General features: G+C 40.3%; 1 protein-coding gene across 10 annotated transcripts in view; it reads right to left on the bottom strand.

Annotated features, from left to right (window-relative positions):
- The window catches only part of TNC (tenascin C), a 98593-nt gene extending 72709 nt beyond the window's left edge, over positions 1 to 25884 (bottom strand). For all 10 annotated transcript variants that reach the window (XM_015116971.3, XM_015116973.3, XM_015116977.3 and 7 more), the window contains exon 1: positions 25711 to 25884. The gene's annotated coding sequence lies outside the window, so the exon portion shown is untranslated. The remainder of the gene's footprint in view (positions 1 to 25710) is intronic.
- Positions 25885 to 26624: the final 740 nt, after the last annotated feature.

Genomic DNA, 26624 nt, shown 5'->3' with positions numbered 1-26624 from the left:
TTACAGAGGTCTGAGGGTGGGAGAAATAAATATAAGACCAAGTGTATATATACCATCAGGGCAGTTAACAATAGAATTAAGAAGAAAATGGAATAATCCATTCAGTACTTAAGGAGCAAAGCAAGAAAGAATGTATAGGATTTGTTTTGTGGTATAGTGTATAACTGCCTATGGGGTTTGAAAATAAAAAGGAATGGTCAAGAGAAAGGTGGGGCATAGCTTATGGGAAAGGGAGAGTAAAATTTAAACTGAGACTTAAATAGTGAGAAGAATTAGATGGGAACAGAATATGGAGGAGAATATGCTACCATGAAGCAGTTCTCACTTTGCCAAGTTATCTTATTCATCTATCTCAGAGCTATTCACCGGTAGGGGCAATCAGGCAGCGGAGAAAAGGGGACTTGTCAGAGGCAGTTGAGAAACTAAATAAAGACAGGAAGAAATGGCAGTTATAATATTCACTAAAACAATGCCATGGAGGCATGTGAAAGTGATCTACACATGATATGAAGTCATTCATGGTTTTCTTTAATTAGGGAATGCACCTGAGTAAAGTTCAAATGATAATTGAAGAGCTATTTATTTATTTATTTATTTTCTGAGAAGGAGTCTTGCTCTGTTGTCCAGGCTGGGGTGCAATGACGTGATCTCGGCTCACTGCAACCTCCATCCCCCAGGTTCAAGCGATCCTCCTGCCTTAGCCTCCCAAGTAGCTGGGATTACAGGTGCATGCTGCCATGCCCAGCTAATTTTTTGTATTTTCTTTTTTTTAGTAGAGATAGTGTTTCTCCGTGTTCCCCAGGCTCGTCCCAAACTCCTGAGTTCAGGCAATCCACCTGCCTTGACCTCCCACATTGCTAGGATTACAGTCATGAGCCACCGTGCCCGGCTGATATTTGTTTTTTAACATGTCATTTAGAAATTGACACTTCCCTATGCCCATGATGTTCTTATATTTGCACATTGTAAGTTAGTTGTTTATGTCAATTAGTGGTGGTGCTTGGATTGCTCAGCCTATAAGAAGGTTTCTAACTTTTTTCTGGAAAGATTTTATCCTAATGATAGAATGCATCAACATGATCCCAACTGACCATCTCCTTCTTCATGACAGAAAGCCTTTGCAAAACTTAGAGAGGAATTGCGGCAAAGAAAATTGAACTGGGAAACATTTCTATATGACTGATCAGGGGCCTAAAGACTGAGAAAGCATAGTGCATTTAACCAAGAAGGTCCTATCCACATACCCACCACATTCTAATTATATTCTTATTGACACTTTACCAACTATTCCTGTAATATATATTTAGGGCATCTTCTCCTAGTTAGACCAAAAACAAACAAACAAACAAAAAAATAAACAACCCCCCCCAGAAACAAAACAAACAAAAACCAAAAAAAAAAACAAACCCAAAAACAAAGAAACAAAAAACACCCAACCTTCTTTTGAGCATGCTTTCTCATTGAAATTAGCTCCTTAACTAACAATGTGTGGGTCTGTAATGTAGGTAAGGCCACTGAATGAAGATTATTATAAAAAAGGAGACTTGGCATGTTCTCTCCTTTCAAACCAATTTGGCCATCTTACGTGTTTACTGGACAAATATTTATTGGTTGCACAGTCTACTAGAATAGCTGCTCTAACTCTCTTCACCTTCACAAAGTTCTACTTTCCTACTCCTTTCCCATCAATTCTTAGCTTTTTTTTTTTTTTTTTTTTTTAGAAAGGGCCACGGGCCAAGCTTGAAATGTTTTTGGACTTCTCCCTGACACTTTTGTGTGTGTTGCTAAATGACTTAAATTTCCATCTAAAAAGCCATTATAGTTGCTGATTGAGACTCCAAGGCAATGAGTTTAGAGTAATAATGACCAGAGTGTGAGTAGTGTGAGGATTTCTCACTGTGTGTTTAAGAGATGTGCACTGGTACCACCAAATGTTGCATCGTTGGGGGAAAGAGTATGTTATTCTTGAACATTGTGTATTTCCTATTGGCTCATGGTGGTCTGAGGGAAGGCGGGTGTTTTTGTACTTTGGGAAAAATCCATTATATTTTCAGTGTTGTAGAAAATGATTAGGCTTTGGAATTAGACATACCTGGGTTCAAATGTCACTCATCAGCCCTGTAACTTTGGCAAGCTACTTATCATCTCTAAACTATGACCTCATTTATAACACAGGAGTCAAAACCTTTCCAGAGAAAATTAAGGATTAGAGACCTGTACATAAAGTACCCAGCATGGTGTCAAGCCCGTAGTAGGCACTCATTAAACAGTAGTTCCTATTTTGTTGCACCCCTGGGAACAAAACCTAACAAGAGTCCATGCCAATAGCCTCCTTTTACTTAAGCCTGAGCTTGACCTCCTAGTTGAATACAGTCCTAAACTCAGCAGCAACTTGGATGTAGATCAAAGAAGAGCTGCAGAAATCACTGGTGGGCGAGGAGATAAATTTACTAGAACTAGAAATATTTATATGAGAGAGGGAAAAAATAGGGAGCAAATAATGACCTTTAAGAATGTGAAATATTCTCATGCAGACAACTGGCTGTTTTAAGTCTCCTTTGTGGATGAACCCAGGGAAAATTGCTTGAGATTGCAGTTGGAGGTATTTAGGTTAGACATGAAGAATCATGTTCTGATAGTAGGACTTTTGTAATTTCAGAATGAGCAACTTATTCTACAGAGACTCTTTAGAAAACACAAACAGATTCTAATCTTTATAGAAAATCGATCAGCAGTAAAAGGTCTGGAAAATATCTTGTAGGAGGAAGGACTACAGACCTGGGCATGTGTATTTTGTAGTTGAGAGAACCAAGGTTGAGTGAGTCAGGGTTACTATGTATAAATCCTGGCAAAGCAGGTACTGGCTTGCCTCTTGTAGCCCCTAAGGACAGAACAAGTGCCTGTGTGTGTGTGTGTTTACATGCTGGGGATGGGGCAGGGAGGGAGGGTTGGTTATGAGAAGACAAATTTCAGCACAACAGGAGAAAGGCTTTTCTAGTTGGAATTGGCACCCAATAGAAAGGGCTTCTTTGGGAATGTAGCAGGTTCCAAAGCACCAGAATGTGAATAGAATGGTGTTGAAGGGCACAAGTTTTATAGGCAAATTGTCTTAGGTTTGAATTACTGTTTGATCACTTCCTGTTCCTTGTGCAAGATATCATCTGTGACCATAAGCTAGAGTCTTGTCATCAATAAATGTGTTAAGGGAGTCCTCATAGTGCATGAGATAATGTGTGTAAAAGAAATGGCACACAGTCTTCGGTAGCAGTAAGAGCTTAATAAAGGGAAACATTTGTAACGAAAAATATGGACTTTAATGAATGTGTTTTTTTTCTAGGATTTTCTTTCTCCTAAACTTTGAAAGCCCTACTTTGGCATATGTCTGTTTTTAAGAAAAGACAAGAGTTCTGCAGCAAAGTGAGAACTTTTCCTCTCTCAATGATCCCAGAAAATATGCATGCCCTGATATATATATATCTCTCACTATAGTTGTTCCAATTATATTATATATATTATTATATTATAATATGTGATGTAACATACTAAATATTATAAAACAATGAAAGATAATATAATATAGATAATATATTACATATTATGTTATATATGTAAGTGTGTGTATATCTTTCATGGTGATATTTAAGGATCTGGTAAGTCAATGATTGCAAAGAAGGGCATCAGGAAGAGACATAGCCTTTGCATTGGCGCAAAATACAGATTTTTGGAGTCACATACCCAGGACAAAGCTATTTCTAAGCTAAGCGTGTTGTGCTGCCTTTTGCTCTGCCTCAGCTTATGTATCTAATGCAAAAGAAGACACATGTGTCTTTCTTTCTTTACCAAAATTAATTTTTAGAGTCAAATAAATACCCGTGAATTATGAAATTGTTTTTGTGAGATTTTCTATGTATTTCCATCCCTGTCAATGTCTCACAAACTAATTAATCTGGTGAAAAAAATCCACAATAAAAATTTCCCCATGAGATAGAAAATTTAAGAAGAGGTAAAACACTTTGAATTCATTGGTCTTGAGCTGCTCTGTCCAATATGCCGCCTGTGATTATTAAAATTAATTAAAATTAAATGCAATTAAAAATCTCATTCCTCAGGTGATCACTCACATTTCAAGCACCTAAGAGCCCATGGGGCTTGTGGTCACAATATGAGACAGTGCAGATGAAGAACATCTCTGTCATCCAAAGAAGTTTTATTGAGCAGCACTGGTTTAGAGGATTGCTTGTTTTTACTAAGCCCATGGTACAAAATGAGGAGACTGAGACTTAAAGAGGTCAAGAAGAATCTACAAGAAAGTTTCAATGTTGTTAAGTTTCTTGACTAATGAAAATGGGTGAGTACCTCAGATACAAGTGCCTTGGGATTAGGGAGAAAAAATGGCTTCTTTTTAGCAACTAACTCAATTAACTATAGCAAGCATGTATGTGCATTGTAGTTTCCATACCTTACATGTTTGAACATATCCAGGTACAAGTGAGAAACAATCCTCAAGGCTATTGTTCTTTGCAGATCTGAAGAGATAACTACCCTGTGTCAGATCAGCATCCTTTCCCCCAACCTTGTCCTTGGGTTAAGAAATGTATTTTTCTGCCTCCCTCTGCACACCTTAGAGTCTCATGAGAATCTTCTCCCCACGTCAAACTAAAACCAAATTGCTCCAGGAACCACTCTGGCCAAGTCTGATGTCTCTTTCTGTCTGCTTCAGCCTCTCCTTAGAAGCTGGAGGAACTTGTCAAAGACAACTCATGACTCCCGTTCCTCTGCTGTCCCTGCACTGCTGTGCTCCAGTTTTGAGAGCACTCAGTCCATACCCTTCAGCCATCTAAACATTTCTGTTAATGAAGCAGCTGGGTATGGGGGAAAGAGTCTGGTCTTTGGAGTAAAATAAACCTGTGTTCAGATACAGTTCTATCACTTTAGCAGCTGCTCCCTATGGCCAATCCCTTTCCTCTCTGAACCTCACTTTCCCTGCCTCCTCTCCCCGGGGATACATATGCCTATCTCATAGTGTTGCAGGAGAGTGGGATGAAATGAGAAGACACATGTTAAGCTACTGGCACAGTGTCTGGCACACATTAAGGTGTGCTTAATATGTGACAGCTAATGATAACAGCAGCAGTAATGACAACACTGACCAAATACAGAATAGATCAGAAAGAAAACCTTGTCTTCAGAAGGGATGGGGGAATCAGGGAGATACATTCATGACTATAACAAGTAACCAAAGAGACTGGCCAACTCATACCCATTGAGGGTCCCAAGAAAGACATCTCAAAAAAGTGGCATTTGAGATGTACGAGAAAGATGGGCAAGATTCTGAAAAATGGTTGGATACAACTCCAGTAGGTGGGTTCAAATGGAAGCCTACAGCATCCTAGAAAAAAGAAACACCATGAGAAAAGGCAAAGAAGTTGGAATGCATGGGTGGTGAGGAGAATTAAGAAGATGGCTGTAATAATAGTGGCTTATCCTTGTGGGTGCCAGACACATGCTAAGGTGGTGTAGTATGCAGGGAATATGGAGAGGTCTCATTCTACTAGGGTATGAAATAACGCATAGGAAAGTGGAAAGGCAGAGACTACATGGTGTTGGCAGAAGCCATATTAGGAAGGATATAAAAGATCAACATGAAAAGCTGGTACTTAACTCAGTAAGCAGTGTGGCACCTCTGTAAGGCTAGGTGCCTAACTGCTCACAGTTAGTCATCTGTTGAGAAGGCTGGGTAGAATATAGGCTTTAATATTTAGTCCCCCATTATCCAAATACCTGGTACATTTACGGCCCAAGCGCCCTACAAAAAATAAGAAGATGAAAACAATGGTCCTGAAAGCTTTTGGGGGGAGTGTGGGGTAAGAGAGGGGTTAAATGTTAAGCTTTAATCTTATTTCAGTTGTCTTGGTATTAAATGTTATCAGTGTTGAATCATTTCTTCAGATTTTGGCATTACAGACTTTTATTCAGAGCGTTACTGTGAGATAACAATTTATTTATAAGGTTGAGAAACCAAGGCCAGTGTCATGCCCGTCTTAATGGCTTTTTAGCACATAATTTTACACATTAAGATGCCTATTGGCTTGCTGTCAAATCCTTCTTTTTTTCTCTTTTACTAGTAGAGCTGTTTGGTAGCTAACCTTTTGGAAGCAGCAGGGAATAGACTAACAGTTATTTTTGGGCACCTCACTGCAGGACAAAGACCATTGCTAGACAAAGAAATCAACAATCTGAATTTTTCCCTGATCACAGCTGGAGAATAAACAATTTCATTTTTAGATAAAGATAAAACTTCCAACTGGCTAGAATCATGTTTCAGAATTAGTTGCCTATGACTTCATTTTTAGTACCTCATGGAATATATTTATCTTGTTGACTTAAGCACGTACATGAAATATTCTAGGTTTGGGAGGACAAGGAGAATTCCTGTCATTTAGAAATGCAGATGAATTTGTTTCCACATCATTTTGGCAACTCATGAGGCAGCTTATACCAAATTTTTCTTCTCACTTACAGGCAAAAGGGTTTTATTGTGCATGGCCTGTCAAGCGTAGAGTTGCTTACATGGGCGTTCTTAAATGTCCTAGAAATTCCTCACCCTTTGTCCTTCCCAACATCCATAAATTCCTTTTTGGAATGTGTCAGGAAGAGAGAGGAGCCAGGAAACAGCCTTAAGTGTGGATTTTTTTTTTCCCTGAGGACATCTGATCTCCATAGTTGAATGAGTCCAGCACAACCTGTGTCATAAGAGAACTGAGAAAACTCTTAACTGCCAAAGTAAAGACCCTTCTAACCCTAGGTGTTTGAAGAATTCCAGAACTGAGAAGTGGTTATCCATTTAGGCAGAACAGTGGCTTAACTGATGCCCGGTTAAGATGTTGGGGGAGCCAGCGATTATCCGAGAGGACTGAGAATTATTTTTTAAATGATTTATTCTTGCATTCAACAGAGATGTGTTGAACAAATGTAAGAACAGGCTATGGGATAGCCTAGTGGTGGGGGGGTGTTTCAGAAGCCAATGATGGTCTTGCCCTTAATGAGCTCACAGTTTGGTATAGAAAGCAGACATGTAAACAGATACCTGTTGTGAAGAATGATAAATACTAACATTGACAGATATCAAAGAAACATCTGTGCAATGTTTGAGGATATCTGCTCTCGCATCAGTCAAACACTGCTAGATCCTTACTCTGCCACTTGCTATTAATTTGAAACACATGGAATCACCACTCTTTTCTTTTTTTTTTAATTATACTTTAAGTTCTAGGGTACATGTGCACAACGTGCAGTCTTGTTACATATGTATACATGTGCCATGCTGGGGTGCTGCACCCATCAACTCGCCAACTACATTAGGTATATCTCCCAATACTATCCCTTCCCCCTCCCCCCTCCCCACAACACGCCCCGGTGTGTGATGTTCCCCCTCCTGTGTCCAAGTGGGAATCACCACTGTTTTAGGTTAGAAATGGTTGGGTAGTAGCATATCCACAGGGCTCCATCCAGTAGCTGTCTTGGTTGTGTAACATTGCCTGTCTGGGCCTTAATTTTCACATCTGTAAAATGGGAACACTAATATCAACTGCACAATAAAGTTCTTTCAACTGAAAGTGAGAAAAATGAGATAATACAGGCAAAACATTCAGTAGCTAACACTTAAAAAGAGGGAGACCTTAGCAACTGGTGTGTTTTGGTATTATATGATTATTCTGTCTTTTGCTTGGAGACGGCATTTCTAACAGAAGGCTAGTCTCTGAAGGATAAGATCTATAAGACAAATCTGGGAAGCCCTCTCTTTCCTGCTGTTGCTTTTTTCCATGGAAATGTGTACATCTTAGTGTTTCAATTTGTCAAGTAGCAGAGACACTCTAAAATTTTTAGGAAAGTGAGGAGGCTGTGGCTACAACCCTGGGTTTCCTCCTATCCTACCTCTTTTAACTCAGTAGCAAGAAAAGCAAACGAATTAGCCTGGGGTGGGGCTCTTTTCTGGGAGGTCAGGACCCTGGCCAAGGTTTCTCAGGGGCAGTGCTGCCGTTGGGATGGCTGTCCATGCTGCTGAGCCAGGGCTTTCTACAGAATAGACTGCCTGTGGTTTAGTCTTTCAAGACTGTGTTCCTAACGGGAAATATTTGGCTCAGCTTCTCAGTACTTTCCAAAGACACAGACAGACATCAAATTATAGAATCAAAATCATGCTTGAGCAGGACTTAGAAGCAACTGTAGAAGATCACTGGGTACAGGCATGGCAAGTCTGTGGCACAAAACACTTCATTCTAGTGCATGGGGCAGACACAGCTAATCAATAACAACACACTTCTGAGGAACCCTACTTAAGAATCATTCTGAATCATCACTTCAGGCAGCCAATTAAGTAGTATATAAATAGAGGTAGGTATATCACATGAAACTTATTTGCCATACTACCTAGTTATTTAAGAGAATAACTGAATTGAAACACCCACAGAGAGTCACTAGGTAATCAGTGGTGACTTTTACTAATTAACTATTAAAGCTGATATTAAAATCCAGAGATTTTGCCTTTGGGTCAAGTAGTTCAACTGAGATTGATCTTTTCCTCTAGACCACCGGGAGGCCTTCAAAAAGGAGTGTATATGTATGACATGGTGACTACAGTTAATAATAACATATTGTATACTTCAAATTTGCTAAGATAGTAGTAGATCTTAAGTGTCTTTATCATTGACACACAGAGGTAACTATGTAAAGTGATGGATGTATTAATTAGCTTGAATCTGGTAATCATATCACAATGTATACATATATTAAATCACCACATTGTATACTTTAAATGTATAAAATTTTAATTTGTCAATTATACCTCAATAAAGCTGGCAGAAAAAAACTTTAAAAAAGTGCATACGAAAGTCATTCAGTAATTCTTAGTCTGAGGTTATTGTAATGATCTCCAGAGAGAAATATAGGTGGTGGGATCCTGGAGCGCATTTGTGTTAAAGTATTTCTAGACTTCTTGACCCTGTTGAGGTTTTTGCTTTTCTGTCTCTCTATCCATCCATTCATCCAACTATCTACTTTTTCAGTACATACGTGCCAAGCCCTGAGTTAAGTATGAACAATACGACACTGAAGAAGATAAATGTGTTCCGTATAATCACAAAGCTCATAATTTCCTCCCAAAGAGTCACAAAATGCTATTTATTTAGTTATTTATTTTTTGAGATGAAGTCTCACTCTGTTGCTCGGGCTGGAGTGCAGTGGTACGATCTCGGCTCATTGCAACTTCCACCTCCCAGGTTCAAGCGATTCTCTTGTCTCAGCCTCCTGAGTAGCTGGGATTACAGGTGCCCACCACCATGCGCAGCTAACTTTTTGTATTTTTAGTAGAGACGGAGTTTCGTCATGTTGACCAGGCTGGTCTCGAACTCCTGACCTCAGGTGATCTGCCCGCCTCTGCCTCCCCAAATGCTAGGGTTACAGGCGTGAGCCACTGCACCCAGCTGCAATTGATTTTAACTTCATGTATAGCTGATTTAGTATTTGTGATATTCTTAAGTGCCACTGCAGGTTGAGAACATGGTGAACACTCCCAAGCCAATAGCAAGAGTATAAATGTTAACATTATTTCAAGAGCGAATTGCTATTCACTTACTATGGACCTCCCAATGTGCTGGGTACTTTGGAAAATAGGCCAAGTAAGCAGTTATTTTTTGTTCCTAGAGATCTCAGAAATTAGAAGATCATATACAAGCAAGGTCTGGTATTAATGCCAGCCTGAATGAGATAATTGTGTGTCAGTTTGCAATGGGAAGTTCATGGAGGGCTTCCTAGAAAAGCAAAGACTTACAATCACCAAATATTGGTTGAAGAGGCCTTGGAAGATCATTAAGAAGTTAACATAATAATAATAACAATCAGGAAGTTGACATCGTTATCATCACCATCAAAAGTAATACAGATATCATTAACTATAATTTATTAAGTGTTGATTTTGCCAGAGCCTGTGCTTAGTTAGCATTTTAAATTTCCAATTTCAAATTCACATAAAATTATGAGATAGTATTTGCACCCTCATTCTGCAGCTGATAAAACTGAGGCATAGAGTCTTTACATGGTTTGTGCAGGTTCAGACATTATTAAGTTATGGAGTCAGGATTTGAACCAAAGCCCATCTGAGTCCAAAGTCAGGGCTCTGAACCATGGTTTTTTACAGGCTTTTGTGCTGGAGGGCCAAGCAAAGGAGCTGTGAGTCAAGACCAGCCCCAACCTCTGACTATATAGCTTCCCAACACCTGGCTCAAAGCAGTATACAATCAATCCCCGAGAAGTAGACCATTAAGATGCTAGACAGCCTGTGACTGCTATGGAGATGAAGCAAGCTAACAGATACCTTTGGGATGCTGCCATTTCTCAGTGATCATTGAGCGAGGGTTCCAGATGCCTTGAAGGCTTCTAGAAGCCTTTTTGCCATCTCTGCGAGAATAAATCTATCAGTCCTTCAAGATGCTGCTTAAAAAAATCTACTATTGAAAGTTTTATCAGGTAACTTTGGCCTAAATTTATCTTTCTCTCTTCTGAATTGTCTGGGGAATTGATATGATATTATTTCATTTATCATTTAAAAAAAGATTTGGAATGGCTTTATTACGCGTGCATAATTCCATCTCTTAGGAAATTAGCTAATTCTAGCTTATATTTGTATTAGTCTATAAACAGTGGGTTTGCATACAGTTATTCTGCATGCAGTTAGATTGTATGTAGACTATAAGCTCTATGAGGGTAGGGATATATCTGAGACATTCATCTCTGAATGCCCAACACAAAACATTTTATCTAGAACATAGTAAATGCACAATATATTTATATTAAATAAAATGAAGCTGAATGTATTTCTTGGTAAGATGTATCAAGGAATTTATCACAGTCTCAGTTCTGAATTAGTTTGTTTTTGTTTATTCAGTTATTCAGTGAGTACTTACTATGTTCCAGACACTACACTAAGTGCAGAGGGTACAAAAGTGACAAAGACAGACCTAGCTCCTTCCCATGAGATTCTAGACATCAACCCAAGGGCTTTTAAGAGCTCAGTGCTTTCTACTTTGAAACAAGATTTCTTTATGACCAAATAAACTTGGTCATAAAGTTTGGCCAGGCCTAAGATGCACTCAGCATGAAAATTTGGTTTTGGTGTGAAGAAAGCATCCTGGGTTATTAGTTAGTAGCACTTTCAATTTCATTGCAGTATTTGTCATTTTGTTGTACTGTTGTTAAATCTAGGTCTCCCTTCCTCATTTAAAATTTTTACCTTCATTACTTTTTTTTAAGTTCCCAGATACTTGGCCTTTTATGAGGCCATATAACAGGAAGTGCAATAAATTGAAGATCTGGAGGAGAAGCTCTGAGCTCCACTTCTGCCAAGCAGGTCTGACCAACAGGGTCATTGTGTGACCTTGGGCAAGTCACATCCACTCTTGAGGCCTCAGTTTCTCATGTAAAATGAGCAACCGTGTATGGTTCCCAATTCTAACATCCCTTTGGTTCTAGTGATCTGTGGTCCATTGCTAATTTCACAATATTTTTGTTGAACTTTATTTTGAATTTCACTTTAGACCCAAGTCAAATGGCCAACATTAAATACAAAACCCTCTAAATACTGTTTCTTTCCATAGTTTGGCTTAAGCATTGGTGGTGCCTCACGACTTCCTCCATCCTGCCCCTTGAACAGAAGTTCCATTACCAACCAAATTAAATCCACAAATCTTAATCCATAAAATATTTCCATCCAGACACAATAACGAGATTCATATTTGTGGTTTAGTATACCTAAGAAATGCTCAGATGAAATATGACTAGATCCATTGATACATTCAGACCACAAACTGCCCTGGTGTGGTCTGGTTTCAATTTTTGAAATAAAACTGCAGAGCACTTGCTTTCTCTCTTCTATTTCTTGCCTAGACAGAAAAGAAAATAAAAAGTGATTCTGACCAAGTGGCAACAATATAGATTCCTGTAAAATTCTGGAAAATTGTTTCAAAAATAGATTTGAATTCATTTCCCAATGGAACAATGACCTCTTCTATTTTGGTCTTCATCCAGAATTTTAAGAAATCTAGTTGACTCTTTCACAAGCATTGGAAAGCAGTTCTCAAAGTCTTGAGCCAAGGTTAAGAAATGGAAGAGATTTATCTAGGAAGAACTGATTACGACAAAGTACAGACAGACTAACACAACCCTAAGTAAGAGAACTTCTGAATAGGGCTCTGTGATATGGTGGCCTTTGTGAAACTGTTATCCGCCACCCAATGTCAGAAATACAGTCCTGAAAGACCCTGAAAAATTTTAAGAAGGCATTGCAATGGGAGAGACAGGAGCATTGCCTTTAGAGTCAGGAAGACTTGAGATCAAATTCTACTTATCTGCTGGGGAGCCTTGGACAACGTTCTATACCTTCTGAATTGTGGCTTATTCAACTATAAAATCTCTCCAGGGATGTTTGAGACAGTGAATGGGACAACAAAGCTGTAAGTGCCTGACATATTAATAATAAACGTTACCCTAATGTTAGTACATCTTCTCCTTTTCTTTCCTTTTCCTTCGTGTTTCCCTTTATGAAGGAGCTCCATGACATTGGGCATATTAAAAAATAAAAGAGTAATAGCGTAGAGGTGGTTCAGGCACTGGTTAAGAAGTGGAATTGGTTTGGGATCAATTACGTTTCAACTCAAAGAGCTGACATAACTACCTGGAACTGCTTTGAGAAAGATTCTGTGGCTATGACTAGGCTTTCGGGAAAAGGTGCTGTGATGGATTAGCAATATCCACCATGGGGACAGGAGTGGGGAGTATTGATGCATACACCAAATATTTGGCATAGCAAAACAGACAGCTTTGGAAATCTTTTCCGATCTAATGTGCTAATATTCAAATGAATGGAATCCTGCTTGAGTGGGTTTGCATCAGAAGGAGCCAGATGGAGCCACTGACAATTACAAAATCCTGTTTAAATCAAGTTCAATAAAGTCTGATACATTTTGATAGAATATGACTCGTGAAACAAAAATACGTCTCTAGGACTGGAAGCAGGAAACCAGACTCTCAGGGAAAACTAAGACTACTCCAGTAATAAATTTGTGTGACTCCAGGCAAAGCAAACATACTTTCATTGTCTATTTTCACTTTTCCAAAATGGGACCATCTAAATGCTACAATAATAACCAACATTGATTGCATATGCCATCTGTGCCAGACACTGCTTCTTGTGTCTTCTGTGGATTATCTCATTGAATCCTCCCCAAGACCTCTGAGGTAGTTGTCTTTATTTTTCACAGTTTATAGATGAGAAAACTGAGGCTCACACAGCTCAAGATCACATAGCTCGAAAGGGGGAACAGAAATTTAAATCAGGTGAACTGATTCACTTGTTTTAATTATGTTAAAGGATGGTTTGCATAACCAAGGTCGGGGTCTGGAGAAGCTACTGGCAATGAAACATCTTTATGATCTACAGGCAGGACAGGAAAAACTGCAGAAGAACCTGAAAAATAGAGATATGTCTAACCTCCTTGACTTGGCTTTAACTTAGCTGTGTAACTCTAAACAGCATTTTCTAAAGTGTAATCTACAACATGTTGATAGGTACTAATGTGAGGGAAAAAGATTTCCTAATTAAACATGTTTGGAAAATGTTATTTTAACCATATATGATTTTAAGCCAAACAAATTACACAACTTTCTTTACTTCAGGATTTTCCAGGGTGTTTAATAGGTTCATGCTCGTTGGAAATCTCCAAGAAGGGGACAGTTTATAGAGTGTTTCCCAAATCTACTTGATTATTCTGTTTGAAGTGAGTCACAGGATTAGGATTAGGTTTGATGGCACACGATAGGGGAAGAACTGATAGAGAACAAATCCTAGACCCTTTCTCCTTTCATTTCCTCCTGTATTAGAAGGAAGCAGCGATATACCTATGACCTGTCTGGGATAAAATGTGAAGTCCTGTGTTAGAGGATCTTGAGCAATTTAAACTATGAGGCAAGTAAGTCAATATTTATACTGTGCCTGGCACTTTACAAATGCTGTTTAATCATGTTACCAACTGTGGGAATTAGGGAGCATTGTTTGTATTTTACTGGTAAGAGAACCGACGGCTTAAGAAGGTTATGTAAGTGGCCCAGTCAGCATTTATTTGAATCAGAATTAAGAACAGCCTTATAATTCGAAAGTCTATGCTCTTTCTGCTATATCAAGTTACCTTTGAAGTAAGATTCATTGTTCAAGTTAAAGAATTAATATTTATCTACTAACTATCAGAGAGAAACTCAACATAATTAGTATGAATAGAGTTGTTGGATTTGCAAAATGGAACAAGGTAGGATGGTGTTTGGGAATTGGGATTCACATAACTATTTTATTTATAGTCGTGAACTTGAGGGGACAGCATAGGCCAGGCGGACTATAACATCTATGTCTTAGGCAAATCTTTAAAGCCCCTGGAGAAAAGCCTGCTCTCCTTGAGTCTGACCTGGAGAGAAGGTTAATAAGTGAGAGGAAGATATAGTGAGAAGTAGCAGATGGGGGAGCTAAAAATCTATCATTTCTGGAAAACTGGGCTTCACACTATGTACTATCTAAAAAAAGCGTGGTTTCCAAGAAATCAGTCAAGGCAGGAGAGCATTTCAGAGGGGCTGGAAATTACCACTTTCAGTTTTGAAAGCATGGACTTCTATGAACAAACAACCTATTTGTATAAGTAAGGAAAGGAGGGAAAATTCTTTCTAAATAGGATCATTTAATTCAGCATATGGCAGGAAATTCAAGAAATTTAGTCAGAAAGAAATACAAGTCAGAGGAAGGCAGAGGCAAATGAAGATGAATCATACAAACGAATAACTTTTAATCATTATTCTGAACTTCTTTTAGGTATAGAGTTTAACATTATGTTTTTGGAGGAGAACTTACTAGTTGATTTTTATTTTCTGCTTCAATCTCTTTATATGCATAGGTATGATAATATCCACCTTGTTAGGTTAAGGTGACTGGAAAGTAAGTATAAAAATTTAGTAGGTTGACTGGAAGGGGTCAGTAAACTTTTCCTTAAGTGAACAGATAGAAAATACATTGAGCTTTGCAGTTAGATGATTTCAGTCACAACTATTCGACTCTGCTATCGTAGAGGCAGCAGCTATAGATAATACATAAACAAATGAGCATAGCAGTGTTCCAATAAAACTTTATTTACAAAAATAGGCTGCCACCCTGTGGTTTGCTAACCTCTGCTGGAATATAGTAGTTATTCAATAAATGACAGCTTCTATTATGAAACTAAATACAGATTGAATTAAACAGTAAGGAAACTAACATTTTTTTGAGTGGCTATTATATACATTTTTATGACAAATCTTATACTAAATGCTTTTTATTCATGCTATCATTTATCTTGTCATTTGTCATGACAACCTGGTGAGTTAGGTATTATTATGTTTATTTGAAAATTAATTTGAGACTCAGGGAGTTTCCATGACTGGCTTGAGAGGCAGAGCTAGCTTTTGAATGCTGATTTATTTGTGGCTCTAAAATGTGTGCTTTCAACTACATTGAGCTACACCGGGCTGACTCCTAAAGGAATTTTCTTCAGTTCAGATAAGGTAAAAACTTAAATTTTTACTGCTCCATAAAGAAAGAGATCAGCATTCAAGTGGATACCTTGACTTTCCATTTCCCAGACCTTCAGCAGCTCTTTGGTGGCTGCGCACATGTAAGCACCAAAATATTTGACCTTTGTTTTTCTCTCAGAACCTCTGCTGGATCTCAAGTTTTATGCACTTCCTTTTTGGAGAATACTTAAGCCAAGGTGTACTGTTTGCAAACACTTATTAGCCTTGGGTAGATATTGGCGAGTTTCCGTTGGCATCAAATGGGCTTCCAGAATCTGCTGAGGCCTGGCTGCGCTCATCGATTGTCTTGGCCAAAAAGAGCTGCTAATTAGGATGACATCCTGCTTGTCTTTACCTCTAGAGCTAGGTTTTCCTTCCTGGGCATACCTATCATGTCCCAAGCAGTATGTTTGGATTTTTACTGCAGATCTAGATGAAAAAGAGCAAATTTGCAGTCTCTTTAAAATCTACGAAGCCCTGTACTCCAGTGAAGAATTTCCCAGACTACGTTGCAAGATGTTTTTAGGTAGACGTCCTATGGTCAGGTATGTTTGGAGATACTGGGCTAATGAAAGTTGAATAGATTAATTACAGCAAGATTTCTCAGATGATGCACTCTACTTCCCTGAACCATCCATTGGCTTCTAACCACACTCAGAATAAAATTCAAACTCCTAGTCATTGCCTACAGAGCTCCTTCTCTCCTTTCATTCAGATGTCTGCACAATGGCACATTCACCTCTCACCCCATCTAAAAGAGCACCCCTCTCCCCACCAGTCATTGTTTATCCCCTTACCTTATTTTGTCTTTCTTCTCAGAAAATATCACTACCTGAAATTGTGCTATAAATTTATGTGATTCCTTTTTATTGTCTGCCTTCCCCCTGCTATGGTCTGAATGTTTGTGTTCCCTCAAAATCCACACATCGGAACGTAATCACCAGTGTGATAATATTAGTTGGCAGAGTCTTTGGGAGGTACTTAGATCTTGAAGGCAGAGCCTTCATAAATAGAATTTGTGCCCTTATAAAAGAGACCCCAGAGAGCTGCCTTATGTCTTCCACCATGTGAGGACATAGAAGGTGCCATCTTGATCTTGGACTTCCCAGCCTCCAGAACTGTGAGAAAGTAATTTCTGTTGTTTGTAAGTCACTCAGTTTATGGTATTTTGTTGTAACAACTTGTACAAACTAAGATACCCCACCATAATGTAAACACCATGAATAAAGGGATCTTGACTGTATTAGTTTCTATTGTATCACCAGCCCTAAAATTATGCATTGAATGGACATATGAGCTGTGCATTTCCAAGAACAGAAGGGTATCAAGTGTTCCCCAAACTCATTTGGCCACAAAATCCTTTTTTGGGTGATTTCCATGAGAATGCTTTTCCACATGACACACTTTTGGGAACTGCTTCTCTAGTGGGATCTTATCATCAAGAACTATTTGATCAACAAGTAACAAAACAATGACAACAACAAAACATTTATATTGAATGCCAGTTTCTGTGTTAAGCAATGCTCATGAACTACATCATTTAATCATCACAATAAACTTTTAAACTAGGTGCTACTCCTTTGCTTTTAATATGGATAAGAAAAAATTAGCTTAAAGAAGCTAAGTAACTTGGCCAAGATCACATAGCAAGCAAATACCTCTCGGACCCAGAGGATTCTGATGCCAAAGTCATACTCTTAACCATTATTCATTTCTTCTCATGGGATGTGAGCTTCTCCATGTCCAAGATAGACAGCTGTTTGTCTCCATCCCTCCCTTGAGCCTGTTCTTTCTTCCTATTAGTTGTTGACTGATCTTTGTTTTAACCTCCAGATTTTCAGCTATCTCTTGTGACTCAGCCTAAAATCCCCAGACAGGACTCCTCTGTCCTTGGTACTGGTTTTTCCAAATCCAAAGCAATTTGTGTTTTATCCTGAAGGCCACCTCTGAAAGCAAACACATTCCTTGAGGTCTGTGTTCTGAGACAGTTTCCTGTCCTAGGGCTGGGATGGTTTCCTCCTGTCACATGTTGTGTCACCACACTGCACATTTGCAAGCCAGTGGGTGAAGCGTGAAAACAACTTCAAGTTCTGGGCTTTCTGAGCAAACTGCTAAGGAAGAGGATGTCCAAATCTGGGACACAGCAAAGACTCCTATTAATTGCTAAAGATTAACTTTATTCTGGTTGTGCTAGGTTTCAGATAAACCAGATACAATTTTTTCTTTTAAGAACTATATTGTCAAGAGGGGCAGATAGTCCATTCCAGGATGATAAAGGAGATGACAGATTTAAAAAAAGAAACATAGGTAGAATGAGATGACAGTAAAGGGGCATCTAATTTACCTGGAAGAAGTGGTGCCTGAACTGAATTTTGAGAGAAAAATATGAATAGGTGAAAAATATAAAAAAGGATATCTAGGCATGAGGGAATGGCATTTACAAGGACATAAAAGGAATAAAAGGGTTGATGCGAAGAGTATGAATTACAGCTGAAGTACAGGATCTGTTTAGAGACCAGAAGCAAGATCATGGAGAATCTTGAATGTCAGAATATCGGTTTTTTTTTTTTTTTTTTTTTTTTTTTTTTTTTTTTGCAGGCAGAGGAGAAGCATTTGGAATCTCGAGGCCTAGGAATGTTAACCTCTATGTCTCAGGTTGAAGAAGGGGAGGGCTGGGTTGCTGGGGGCCAGTGGGAAAGCTGTTGCAGTGGCCCATCTGTGAGGTGCCAAGACCTGAACTACAGGAGTAATGGAGGTGGGGCAGGGGATGATGATGGAGAAAGTGGGGAGGCAGTGAACAGTTTTGCTTGTCAAGGCAGTAGAGACTACAATATTTTGTATGTGGGGATAGTAAGGAAAAAAGAATTAATCGAAGATGTTACTATTTATTATTATATCTGCTGAGAGGAATAGATTGAGAAGGGGGACAATGGATGAGTTTTAGTTTTGATCACATTGACTAATAAATAAAATTATTAGAATAAAATAAATTTGGAATCATTACCTTGAAAGACCCCTCCCTGGGGTGAAATTCAGGAGAAATTATGGCTACCCAATGAGTTAAGACAGCTAATCAAAACATTTGACTCCACTATATACATGGGAGGATGCTAAACAGAAACTAGTCCACTTCAGTGGCTGCCATAATTTTTTATTACTCATCAGGGAGAGTACAGATGGGTTGAGTGAACTTGTCATTGATAAGAAGTTGCCAGAAATTGGTGACACTGGAGTGTTGGAGGCTGTGGCAGGCAGACTCTAAGGTGACCCCATTGATACTGCCTCATGGCATTTTCATACGTGTGCAATTACCTCCCCTTGAGTGTGGGATGGCCCAGCGACTTTCCTCTAACACACAGAATATGACTAAGGTGATGGAATATCCCTTCCATGATTAGATTACACAGGATTGTGATGTGCCTCTTGCTTATAGATTCTCTCTCTCTCTCTCTTTTTTTTTTTTTTTTTTTTTTTTTTTTTTTTTTTTTAGATGTAATCTCACTCTTGTTATCCAGGCTGGAGTGCAATGGCTTGATCTCGGCTCACTGCAACTTATGACTCCCGAGTTCAAGCGATTCTCCTGCTTCAGCCTCCCGAGTAGCTGGGATTACAGGTGCCCACCACTATGCCAGGCTAATTTTTTTGTATTTTTAGTAGAGACAGGGTTTCACCTTATTGGCCAGGCTGGTCTCCAACTCCTGACCTCAAGTGATCCACCTGCCTCGGCCTTCCAAAGTGCTAGGATTAACAATAGGTGTGAGCCACCATGCCTGGCAACTCTCTTTCTCATTGGCTTTGTTAATGTAAATGGCCTTGTTGGAGAAGCCCATGTGGCAAGGAACTGAGGGTGGCCTTGGACCAACAGCCATCAAGGAACTAAGGCCCTCAGTTCAATATCTCTCAAGAAATGGAGTCCAGCCAACAACCACATCAACAAGCTTGGAAGCTAATCATCCCCCAGTTCAGCCTTTAGATGGGACATCAACCCTGTCCAACACAGACAATAACCTCATGAGAGATCATGAGGCAGACAATCCAGCTAAGCTGTGCTTAGACCTCTAAAAACCATGAGATAATAAATGAGTGTTGATTTAAAGTAATTTGGTATGCATTAATAGATAATGAATACAGAGATACTAGTCATCCTTGGCTCAGTCCATATGAGTTAAGGCTGTTGAGAGAATAAGACTCTGTTCATTTTTCTTTTCTAAAAGAATGTCTTAATTCTGAAACTTTTAATATTGTCCCTGGCTTCCAAGAGCAAGAGTCAGAAGACCTGGGATTCCACACTGACCCTGTTGCCAACTGGCGGAAGATCTTAGAAAGATCTTTCCCTTCTCTACGTCTCAGTTTCACCCTCTTTAAAATGAGGTATGCTAACCTAGGGCAGCAATTTACAAAAACATTCTGTTTTTTCCCCACAGAACCCTTTCATCAAATGAAATTTCATGAGGAGGCTCAGTGTACAAAACAGATAAGTGGAGGGGCTTTCATTGATATAAGTTGAGGAGAATCCCCTGCTTGACCTCCCTGTCTCTTCACAGCAGCCCCCAAATCTCCTCTGAGGTTCTTTTTAAAATCCAGTCTGAAAGATTCTGGCTTAGAGGCTGCCCGTGAGCCCTTACAGTTTGAAAATTCTATGTTCCCTAAGGAGATTTAAGAAAATAGTAACCTACCTAGAAGTTAAAGCACTCCTCTGCAATATCTGTGCATCGACCTTCACAAGATCATTCCACAATCCTGGGTATCTCCTTTGGGGACTGTGCTAATGGTGCGTCTGCCCATGGTTGGCCTTTTTTTTGGGGAAAACGAACTGCAGCAGACAAAGCTCCTGCCTCCCTAACGTTCTTGACCTTAGTGGTGTACAGTCCAGTGTGGCAGGGAAGGCAATCATAGGGGTAATTATGACACACACAGTGGGGGACGGGTAGAGCTCAGTGGGAACCTGGAGCAGGAGGATTCCAGGCAGCCTGCAGGGCATTCATGGCTTTCCTTGGGCAGCACTTGCTTATGTGTGTCTGTGCTTCAGATCTCGGGCTGGTTGCGGGGATGTGATGTGGATCGGGCTTTGCTCTCATGCAGCATAAAGTCTAGTAGAGAAAATATATTACATTTATGGGTCACATGCTAATCATTTAATTACAGTTTTTTCAAGAGGTGAAGCCTGAAGGAGCAAGCTGGAGATAGCAAAATTAAACAGTCTGTCAAAGAACACAAGGACCCAAAAGACAAGCTTTTGTCTCTTTCTTAGCTTTGCTGTGTCTAGCCCTCTCTCATCAGAAGATGAATAGAATTAGGGTGCTGAGCATGACTTCCTTACTGAAATGGTTATAACCACCCTCTCAGGACTGGGAACTGGGTTTGATTTTTGACTCCACCAAGTACTTTCTGCATGGTATTGGGTAAGCTACTTAAACGTTTTCAGCCTCACATTGTGCATATTTGAATGGGGTGGGTGTTAAGACTTACTAGAAGCTATGGTTGACTAAATGGCATGATGCCTGTAGAGTCCTCAGTAAATATTAGCTATTATGATTATCCCCTAGGATTCTCCTAGGACAACATTTCAGACACATTCTTGTCGAAGTTAGCAGTAGCCAGCTTTAGGGTTAGAGGTGAATAATGGTTAATTCTGAAACAAAGCTATCTATGTTCAGAGCTCATGATATATCTCTGGCTCTTGGTGTAGGGTATTTGGGGAAGGTTAAAGGACCAAACAAAGCTATTTGAGTTGCCATGGCTATATCATGAAGGACCTATGAACTTCAGGAAATTTCAAAATTCTGAGACAACATGGCATGAAATATATATTGTTAAAATCTCCATTCACAGATAGACTGAAAATGCACATGGAAGGGATTTTCCATTCATGATCTGCTTTTGACTTGGACATTTTGCTTTTATTCTATGGTGAAGGGTCAAAGAGAGTAATGATGGTGATAGAGTTGTTTCTAAAGTGGAGGAGAAGCTGGAAATGTGAGACAAGGTGGAGGGAATGGAGTTTAGGCTTAGGGGCATAACTGAAAAAAGTCTGGCCACTAGGATTAGAATCAGGTTGGTACGCAGACTTTTCTCCTTTACAGAGAAGTCACAAAGCATGTATAGCTTCCGAAGGTAGGTAAGTTTACCATCTCTGTCTTTTACATTGACTAGAATTATGGCTGGGGTTTGTAGGCAGCTGGTTACATCACACTTTGAGGGGGGTTTTCCTCTTGGAAAGGAGCCTTCATCTAATGTTTCCCACATGTTGAAGGTGTTCAGACTGGACCGGGATAAGATTCAAGGGGATTCCCTACAATCTTCTCAGAGTGAGAAGTATTTGAATCATAATCTTCCTCTCCCAGGCTTCCCCTGAATTTGTAGCTCAATTTGTGGCTTGGAGCCTACAACCATTTCCAAATTGTCCTGGGATTCGTGGCCCCAAGGCCGATTTCACTTTACCTACCAATCAGCCCTTTTAAAACCAGATGTTTGGCTCACCTGTGTGCCTACTTTTCTGAGATGAAAAATCAGCAGGAGTGACCTGACTGCTACCTCTAGTTTCATTCTTCTCTCTTCCAGGGGCTGAAATTTGAACTTTCCTGTTTCCAGGCAGAGAGTTGCACCACTGAGAGCTGACCTTTGCTGAGAACCATGAAAAATGATACATGCAGGGCTATTCTGTAAAATCAATAGGCACCAATGACAGCTGGGGTCTTCTTCACGATCTTGATCATTCACTGAAAGACACCATTAAAGGTTCTAAACTTGGTCAGCACAGCCTGACTTCAGAAGGCAATGTAGCACAGCAGAAAGAACAGTAGGGTATTAGTTAGAAAGCTTGGGTCAAAGCCAGCTCTGCCCCTCAATTACAGAAAGACCTCAGATGAGTCACCTAACTTCCTTGAGTGTTGATTTCTTTAGCCATAAAATTGAGCTAGTAATTTATAATTTGTAGTGTTAGAGTGAGAATTAAATGAAAAACTATTGGCAAACCCTCCTATTACATATGCCACACATAGCCCTCACTATCAACTTTGTGTTTGCATGTTTTACCATCACAAAAGGACGTCTATTTTGAACCAACTAAACTTTTGCAACCTAGACTTTTTACATTTCAAACTGAAGTGCCTTCAGCATGAAGAGGGTTGCACTTTGGTCCAGTGGATGTTTTTTCTTGTAAGAAAGCACAGCTAGGTGTCTATAGAAATCTACAGAGAAAGAAGAGAATATGTGCTCTTAATTTATTATAAGCATTAGAAAGGGTAGGATTAAGGGGGATATGTTTTTCATCCTGTCATCTTGAATTCTCTTTCCAAATTCCATTCTGGTTATATGATCACGCTACTGCTGTATTTATGGGTGGCCACAGTCTGCCTGGAGGGGCATATTTAGTCAGAAAGGAAGTGTTTTCCTTCTAAAGGCAGGCAAGAAGCAGAGAAGCATTCAGAAGGAACATGGCAGAATGTACCTCTGACTTGGTGATCACGGGGACCTGGGTGTGAAACCTGGTTCTATCACTTCGAGTTCTGGGACCTTAGTAAATTTATTCAGTCTCCCTGTTCTTGAAGCCATCTCTTTGTCCAACAGATACAGTCCACACCTCAGAGACATGCTGTGCATGATCCCACCAAGGGCTACAGTTTAGAAAGTAGGCTCATCGTATATTTTGGCTATCATTGTCATTAGAATTAATTAAAATAGACTGTTAAACCTTTTAAATTTCTCATATATTTTCCTGTCTATTGCACTATTTGTGGACTTGCTTTTACTTCTGTTACAGATGGTGATTCAGAGGCGCAAAAATCCTTGTTGAAGGGTAGAAGGGCAACCAGAATGCACGCAGCCTGGTTTCATGATTTGTAACTGTGTTTTTTTGTCATTGGACATTCTGTGGCAATGTCACAGAGGCTAAGAGCAAAGGTATAAGTTTTAGACCCTGTGACCTCACTTCAACCAAAGCAGCCCTACATTTACCTGTCATATACTGGGGTTTTGCCGTAAATTCATGTAATGAATATTTCCATCTTTAAAAATAAGTTTAAAAATCATGGTATTAGAACATTAATCTTGGACAACTCCTTGTAAAATGATAAACAGAGAAAAGTTTCCATTTATTGAACCCTTAATATGTGGCAGGTACTATGCCAAGAGTTTGCCATATATTACATCATTTGAATGTTGCAAGAGCCCTGTGAGACATAGTTTGTCATCTCCATTATATGAATGACAAAGCTGATGGCTGAAAGGTTAGTAACTTCTTAGAGTGGGGAAGGAGGAGGTTAGTGGGAGATAAAATAGAGAAACTAGGTTTTTAAAACAAAGCATAGAGGAAAAAATATTTAATGACTGTAGAGCTTGGCAACATCCCTTTCAATCCTTGTCCAATTTACTCTGTTTGAGCAAACCAGAGAATACTCATATTGTGCACCTTTTTCTTCCCCCCGAAGCAGTCACCTTCCTGAAATGCAAGGGCCAAAGCACGCTAACTTACATATCCTGCAAATGGCTTGTATGTGCACAATGCCAGAAACTCTTCACTGGGTTATCTAGGACTGAATAAATCTTCAGTCCTGAATCAGGCTTGCCTGGCTGGGGTGGGTAGTAGTTTTCCTTTCTAAAGCACATATGGGAAAGCTCTGTAAAAATGGGGAAAAAAGTCTACAAAAACATGAAAAAGAGGCATTCATTCTTCAAGTGGGGCTCCCTGTCCTGCTCTCCCTCCGGACAGAAAGCTTTCCAAAGAGTTTCCAACAGCATCGTACTTCATAGCTGTCAGCTTTAGAATCTGCAGATGCCTAAACTCAAAACCTCCTGACATTCTGGAATCAGTATTTGACATTAACACCCAGCCCCAGGCTGCTACCTTTTCTCCAACCTGTGCCAACACAACCTCCTGCTTGTAAAATATAGCCAAGTCTCAGACCTGCCAGCCTGGTGAGACACCATCAGATTGGGTGAGATAAAAAGTGGGGGTTGGGAGTGGGCTGAGGAACAATACACAAGAAACGATCCAACACTGGCTAAGTGCCTCTTTTAACTTCCAGAGTGATGGCAGTTTTTGGCAATGACAATGATTATCCAAACTTCCAGTTATTGAGCAGTCACTGCTGATCTTTCTATACCTCATTTTCTCCTCAAAACGACAGCAGACGCTATTGTCCCCATTTTAGAGATGGGAAAACTGAGGACTAAGGAGGCAATGTATCTTTCTCAGGGTCGTATGCATGGTGGTGGGGAGAATACCAAACACCTCTGGCTTCAAACATAAGCTCTTATTCCTCTTACAACACCGATGGGTGAGAAGAAACCCTGCATTCTTTCCAAAGTACACCAGGGGCAGTAGGGTTCCCATACCTGGGGGACGTTGTTGCTCAGATCTTTCTGTGATGAGAAGTGAGGAGGAGGAGGTGATTCTAGAGACATGTGGGATGCTGCTGGCTCTAGGCACCCCAATAAAGCTGTTCTCCACCACTTTCTAGCTGCCTGTCAGTTACTCATCTGGCCCAGGAGCCACCTCCTCTCTTCTGTCCCCCAACTCTCATCTCCAGGGTGAATATTTTGAGGACCAAATGAGGGAATGGGTACAAAACTGTTTGTAAACTTTATGTAAGGTCTGTTTAGATGTAAACTTTTGTATTCTCCCTGCACTCCTCTATCAAAGTCCCTCTAACCCATCCCAGGGGCAGGCTATGAGCAAACTCTACCTTAAAACTCTACTTCCCTAACCCTCAAAATGAAATATACATACAGGTGAATCAGTCAGGCTAGAAGTAGGGGGGAAGTTTAAGAGAAAATTCTTACTTTTCCTCTGCAGAACAGCTGAAGATAACAACTTTACGAAAAGTTCCTTCCAAGTCTGACTATTCATAAAGTTAAAACAAACAAAATTACAAAACCAGAACAGTCAAGGTGCATCTGATCACAACCAATACACACTCATTTTTTTTTTTTCCAGCAGCGGAAAAAAACAAACAAAAAAAACCACCCAAACGTTTTATGATTATAATATAAAACCACAACTTATTTGGTACCAGGAATGCAATCCGTACATCATAAGGATCTCTAGTGATGAGGGAAAAACAGACTTACCTCTCTGATGGGGGAGAGACCTAGATCCTTGGAAGAAGTACCTGGAGTGGGAAGCAGCGGCGGTTCCCACGTGCGCGGTCCCGAGTCCCCCAGCCGCGCCGCCTTTGTGCCCACGGAGGCGGGGGCGTGTGTCTGCGCGCGAGAGAGGCGGGTGACAGTAGGCAGGCTGTGGCCGGTGCAGCCAACTTTGGCTGGCTTATATAGCGAGCTCCTTCCTCTGTAATGGGACGCCTCGCCTCCAGACATCCTTTCCCACTTTTTCAGTTGGCGAATTAAAGGAACAGCCCTCCCAGCGGAACAGGGTTAGCTCATGAAAGACGCACTCACTCCTGGCTCTCGGCCAGGGAAGGAACCCATTTGCATACAATTTATGGAGAAAGTAGGAATTCCCGCTTCCCCTCCCGCCTCCCCGCCCCCGACCCGAGTAGTTGTTAGTGAAATGTGATTTTTGCTTTGCTCCCCACACGGGTTTTCTAATTGTGAGACGGATGCCCCGGGGAGCAAGAGGGAGCAGGATCCGCAGCCCTGGCTCCCCTCCTGTACTTGGTCAAGCTGGAAATGGGACCAGGGCTCGCCTAGGCTCTGGGCAGCAGCTGCTCAGTGGCACCTGGGAGTGAGTACAGGGACTGAGCCCAGTTCCTGGAAAGAGGAGATAAAGCCCTTCAAAAGCCTGGGGCGTTTCAGGTTTCTCTGGGCCAGCGGAGAGATAACCCAGGATTAGGTCTCAGCAGGTGGGGACCGTGTGGGAGGCTCATGTCAGCCCTGCTTTTCTTATGTGGCAGCCAGCCTTGCCCAGCTGCTGGGAGGCATCTTTGTTCTAGCCCCAGTGTCCTACAGGGCAGTAGCTTTTTGACATTGTTCATGCCCTGTGCCTGGTGTGGTCTTCTCAGCTTGGGTCTCCAGGGGGAACGGTT

The sequence above is a fragment of the Macaca mulatta genome, chromosome 15 (genome assembly GCF_049350105.2).
Source record: "Macaca mulatta isolate MMU2019108-1 chromosome 15, T2T-MMU8v2.0, whole genome shotgun sequence".
Lineage (NCBI taxonomy): Eukaryota > Metazoa > Chordata > Mammalia > Primates > Cercopithecidae > Macaca > Macaca mulatta.
This window is presented reverse-complemented; position numbering and strand designations above follow the sequence as displayed.